Source organism: Nycticebus coucang, chromosome 4 (assembly GCF_027406575.1).
Source record: "Nycticebus coucang isolate mNycCou1 chromosome 4, mNycCou1.pri, whole genome shotgun sequence".
Classification (NCBI taxonomy): domain Eukaryota; kingdom Metazoa; phylum Chordata; class Mammalia; order Primates; family Lorisidae; genus Nycticebus; species Nycticebus coucang.
The window spans coordinates 72,410,716-72,416,788 of record NC_069783.1 but is presented as its reverse complement, the minus strand read 5'-3'; the positions used below and the strand labels follow the sequence as shown (position 1 = coordinate 72,416,788).

Genomic DNA, 6,073 nt, shown 5'->3' with positions numbered 1-6,073 from the left:
TTTAACTCATGAGCCAATGGGCCAGCAATTTTGCTTGGGCTTGGCTGAGCAGCTCCTCTGGTCTCAGATGTCTGAGCCAACCCTATTGTAAACCCATGGGGTTGGCTCAAGTGACAGGGTGCCAGCACTCTTGTTTTCCTGAAGGTCGTCTTAGGCAGAGGAGCAAAACCAGAAGCAAGCACCTGAGTTTTGAAAACCCCTGCAGGTGTTGCATCTGCTGACACCCCAGCCTCAGGAAAACACTGACCTGGGTCTGTAGTGAGAAGAGCTACAAGTTCACATAGCAAAGGGGTGGGCGTGGCCGTGGAGGAGAATTGGGGCCAGTGACATAGTTGTCGTACTATAGCCCACAAGTGTGTGCAGGGCAAGAAAATGGCCAGGGATAAAGTGTTGAATCGACATGGGCTTGACCCCTACCTAGCCACAAGCTGCAGGCAGGACTGAAGGGGGGCTTGTTACAGGGGCTTCCCCAGTGTTCAGGAATAGGGCATGGGATTGTGTATTTCACACATCTGTCACACTTGGGACTCAGCCTCTGTCCCCCAAAACTCAAGGACTCCTGATTTTCATCGGTGCCTTATGTGCAACTATGTCAGCCTCTGAGTCTCAAATCCAGTGGCAAGTTAGGACTGGGGCCTGTGAGGATGTTGGTGCATGGAGCCCCTTTCCCAGCTAGTTCATCACTAATACTGGGTGCACCAGGGGTGGTCAGCGGCCTTTCACTGGGTCCTTCCAGTCCTGAAGCCAAGTCCTTTGTTGATCTGGGAACAACTTCTGGGCTTACACAATTCTCCTGCCTCAGCCTCCCCAGTAGCTGGGACTACAGGCGCCTGCCACAATGCCCAGCTATTTTTTGTTGTTGTTGCAGTTTGGCTGGGTCGGTATTGACTCCGCCACCCAAGTTGCTGAGGGATTCTAACGGGGAGAGTTGCTGTGCTCAGTCTGTCCTTATAGACCCTGGGGCACAGGGTGGTACCAACTTTAATTCTGGCCCACTGCAGGAGGGGCTATGAGGACACTTCTTGGTCTGTGTTACTCTAGTCCTCATGGTCTGAGACTTTGGCAGAGGTAGGATGTTGCCAGCAGTGTGTGTCTTTGTTAAAGAGAAAGAGAGAGGAAGAGAAAGGTGTTGGTGAAGGGAAAAGGAAGGAAGGAAGGAAGGAGGGAAGGAAGGAAAAGGATTTGGAGGGACAGAGTGGAAAGAAAGAGAGAGACAAGGAAGGAAGGAGCGGAGGGAGGTAGAGAGGGAAGGAAGGAAGGAAGACAGACTTGGAGGGACAGAGTGAGATAGCCCCAGTTTGCATGAACTGGGGCTATGGCCATGGTGGGGTGGGCCCATGGGAATACAATGGCAAAATGCAGATTTGTGACTTGTTGGGCAAATGTACAGTAGGAGACTAATGGCTTTTCAAAAAAGAGGAAGGAGGTAGGGCATAGTCTCAGATAATTTTAGAGATAAGTGACTTGGACCCAGATGTGAGAAAATTTAGACTGCTGACTCCAAACTCTCCTATACCTTTCTTCAGCTAATGAGTAATTTGCTTAGTTTGAAGGATGTTTTATTCTGAACATGGTAAACATTAGTAACATTAAGGTTTCCTTTTATATAATAGGTCACTGGTTGAGACAGAATTAATTGCTTTTCATTTTTGTTTTTGCTTCCTGGCCATGTATCCTGCCTCAGCACACACGTGAGCACCTGGGTAGGTGCAGGGAAGGTCTGCCAGCCTGAGCTCTTGGACCTCCTGTGGCTTTGTTTTTGTATTTTTAATATGGCAAAGTATACATACATACAATTAACCTTTTCTTAGGATAATCATTCAAACTTTTTAATCTCCCTTTGTACATCATATCAATATTCATATTGCAAGGCATTCCATTCACAAATAATACAGTTTGAATGAAATTATGCACACATACCCCCAAAAGCTTATACGAGATTCAGTCACTTTCTAAATCATTAAAATAATAAAAGTAAGAAAAACATTATTATAACTATTTTAGAGCAATATGGTCTGAGGCACTCTGGGAAAGATGGCCTCTTTCTCTCTCTCTCTCCCTTTTTTTTTTCTCATAGAGACAGAGTCTCACTTTATCGCCCTCGGTAGAGTGCCATGGCATCACAGTTCACAGCCACCTCCAACTCCTAAGCTTAGGTGATTCTCTTGCCTCAAGAGAATCTACAGGCACCCGCCACAGCGCCTGGCTACTTTTCTGTTGCAGTTTGGCAGGGGCCGGGTTTGAACCCGCCACCCTCGGCATATGAGGTCGGTTCCTACCCACTGAGCCACAGGCGCCACCCAAAAGATGGTCTCTTATAAATTTAATGTCAGTGGTATCAAATTATATTACAAGAACGTCATCAGATTTGCCATGGCAATTGCAACAACAACAAAAATAAACAAATGGGACTTAAATAAACTGAAAAATTTCTGTACAGCTAAGGAGACAATAACCATAGCAAATAGACAACCTACACAATGGGAAAGGATATTTGCATATTTTGAATCAGACGAAAGCTTGATAACTAGGATCTATAGAGAACTCAAATTAATCCACATGAAAAAAAGCCAACAATCCCATATATCAATGCGGAAGAGAGATGAACAGAAACTTCTCTAAAAAAACAGACAGGTGGCACCTGTAGCTCAAGCAGCTAAGCTGCCAGCCACATTCACCACAACTGACGGGTTTGAGTCTGGCCCGGGCCTGTCAAACGATAATAACTACAACCAAAAAATAGTCGGGTGTTGCAGCAGGCACCTGTAGTCCCAGCTATTGGGGAGGCTGAGGTAAGAGAATCGGGTAAGCCCAGGAGTTTGAGGTTGCTGTGAGCTGTGACAGCACAGCACTCTACCCAGGGTGATAGCTTGAGGCTTTGTCTAAAAAAAAAGAAGACAGATGAATGGCTAGCAAACATATGAAAAAATGCTCATCATCCCTAGTTATTAGAGAAATGCAAATCTAATTAGAGATACCATCTAACCCCAGCGAGAATGACCCACATCACAAAATCTCAAAACTGCAGATGCTGGCATGGATGTGGAGAGAAGGGAACACTTTTACACTGCTGGTGGGACTGCGAACTAATACAACCTTTTTGGAAGGAAGTATGGAGGACTCTCAAAGCACTCAAGCTAGACCTCCCATTTGATCCTGCAATCCCATTACTGGGCATCTACCCAGAAGGAAAAAAATCCTTTTATCATAGGGACATTTGCACTAGACTGTTTATCGCAGCTCAATTTACAATTGCCAAACTGTGGAAACAGCCTAAATGCCCCCCACCCAGGAATGGATTAAAAGTTGTGGTATATGTACACCATGGAATACTATTCAGCCATTAAAAAAATGGAGACTTTACAGCCTTTGTATTAACCTGGATGGAAGTGGAAGACATTATTCTTAGCAAAGCATCACAAGAATGGAAAAGCATGAATCCTATGTATTCAATTTGATATGTGGACAATTAATGACAATTATTGACACAGAGGGTGGGGGAAGGGGAGAACAGAGAGAGAGGGAGGAAGGGGGATGAGGGAAAGGAAGGGAGAGGGAAGAGAGGGGGGGTGGGGAAGGAGGGAAGGGGGTGGAGTCTGGGTGTGTGATACACCTTTTGGGGGCAAGGCATAATTGTAAGAGGGACTTTACCTAACAAATGTAATCAATGTAACCTGGTTTCTTGTACCCTCAATGAATCCCCAACAATAAAAAAAAAAAAGAAAGTCATCAGATTTAAGTGATCAAGTACTCACTAATGACAGTGACTTTATGGCTGATATGTTTTCATAGAATACACTCCTATTTGGACAACCATTGAAAGGAACACAGGTATTGGGCAGCTGAGGTCATTTCTGTGTAATGAGGTTCCCGACTACATAAAGATGAGCTGTGTTTTCCGACTACATAAAGATGAGCTGTGTTTTCCGCACACCAAGGGACAGCTGCATCCTTGCTGCAAGGTTACAGTACCCGGAAGTTCCTTTCTCTTCACTCTCAGGTCAACTACGGTTACAATCTGACAGCCCACTTGACATGCTGCGCTCACAGCTGGAGACACGGTAGAACTTGCTCCCTGTCATCCTCCACGGTGCGACCTCCACCCTTCTCTGAGTATCACCAAGGTAAATCCTTGAAATAAAATAGAGAAGGAAAGAGGGGGGCTTTTCCCCTCCCATTTCTGACCAAGTAGAGGTCTGAAACAGCAATGTAGTACAAAGTTCTCATGCACGGCAATAGCCAGCCACCACTTAAAGTATGGTTTTTGTTTTGTTTTGTTTTTGCCAAAAACTAGACTCTAAAGAGCCTAATAACCTTTTCCCAAAGTGAATTGTATCCAATTCATTCATTGACACGCGTGGATGCACACTGGAGAAACTTTCGTTGAGTGAGTGCTTCCCTTCACACAATTACAAGCATAGACAGTCAGCATGGGGGAGGGGAAGCCGATTCCCAGCCAGGAATAAATCACTGAAAACTGTGGATCCATTTACGACAGCACATAACCCTGCCAGAGTGGAACCAAGCACAAACCCAGGTCGCATCGTGTTTGGCAATTATGTATGTGGAACTTAAAAGGCATACATATATATCTCCCTATAAATAATTTTAAAAATCTTGTGTAACATATATTGCCAAAATTTCAAGGATTCTTTCTCACCTTCAGCGTTCACCTGAAAAGCAGCTAACTCTTGATAGCCGGTTTGTAAGCAGTGATAAAAGCAATTAGAAGCAGGTTTAAGTAAAAATGCTCAAAGGGCAATTCTTTCAGACATTCTTAAGGGTGATCAACATAATCTGGTCTTTGTATGTAAGTTGGCACTGGCCTTGCTGGCATCAGGGGATAATGTGGTCTGAGTTTACCTGTATACAGATAACCTATCCATGGGTCAGTGTTAGTATCACCTTCTACAGTCCGGGAAGACACTTACGTCTTTGCCTTTTCATCTTTTGCTTTCTTATGTAGTAACTTGTGAGTGGCCCAGCTTCCTGTGAAACATTCTTATGAGCATAAGTACGAGGCCTGGATGCCCAGCTTGACGCAGGTGGGACCCCAGAGTTTGGCCTCACTGCTGCAACCATCTGTTTCTCACACCTGCATCCCCACAGCTGCCATAATGGAGGAGTGCCTCACTGAGCCAATTAACTATTTTTAAAGTGTATGGTCCAGTGGTATTAATTATACTCACAATATTGTATAACTGTCACCATAATCTACTTTCAGAACTTCTTAATCATTGGAAACATAAACTCTGTCCCCATTTAGGCAATATCATCTTCCTCTAATCCCTGGCCTGCGTTACCTCCATTGTACCTTTTGTCTCCATGAACTTGCCTATTCTAACTAACTACCTCATGTAAGAGGAACCATGAGTATTTGTCCCATTGTATCTGTCTTATTTCATTTAGCACAATGGTTTTAAGGTTCATGTTGTAGTGTGTATCAGAATCTCATTCCTTTGAAGGCTGAAGAATATTCCATTGTATGGATATACCACCTTTTATTTATTCATTCATCTACTAGCACACAGTGGGGTTGTTTCTACCTTCTGATATAACTTAATTTTGTTTTTAAAACTGTCCAGGAAAAAGCAACATTTAAGCCAAAGTGGGGAGATAGTGAAGTTTAAATTGGAGAGTTGTTGTGGGAAAATATTCATGAGTTACTTTTTGCATGTATAACCTTCAGAACTTCAATGTGAAAGGGCTCAGACTGGGAACAATCTAATTTAAATTTTGCAAAGATGGCTGATGTTAAGAAGTTTCTTTTAGGAACAACAATGCAGGAATATAGACTGCAATGAGCTCATGAAAAAGCAGTCTTCTGGAGACATCTGGTCTCCTGTCTGCAGCGGGCACAGACAAATGTGAACCTTAAAACCATTGTACTAACTGAAATAACAAGCGTTGGCCCTGACCTCAGCCAAAGCAAGAGCCATGGAGCCCTGGGGTTGCTGACTAGAGGCCAGTTACGTCCAAGCAGGGGTCCTTACACTATCTTGACAAATAATGACAGGTTATAAGAAGTGGAGAGGAAGTTATTCCCAGGCTAGGAGCCCAGGCCCAGGGCAGC

General features: G+C 44.1%; 1 protein-coding gene across 1 annotated transcript in view; it reads left to right on the top strand.

Moving 5' to 3' along the window:
• Positions 1 to 6,073, top strand: part of LOC128583773 (N-acetyltransferase 8-like) — a 78,864-nt gene that overhangs the window by 15,076 nt on the left and 57,715 nt on the right. The gene's annotated exons all lie outside the window — the stretch shown is intronic.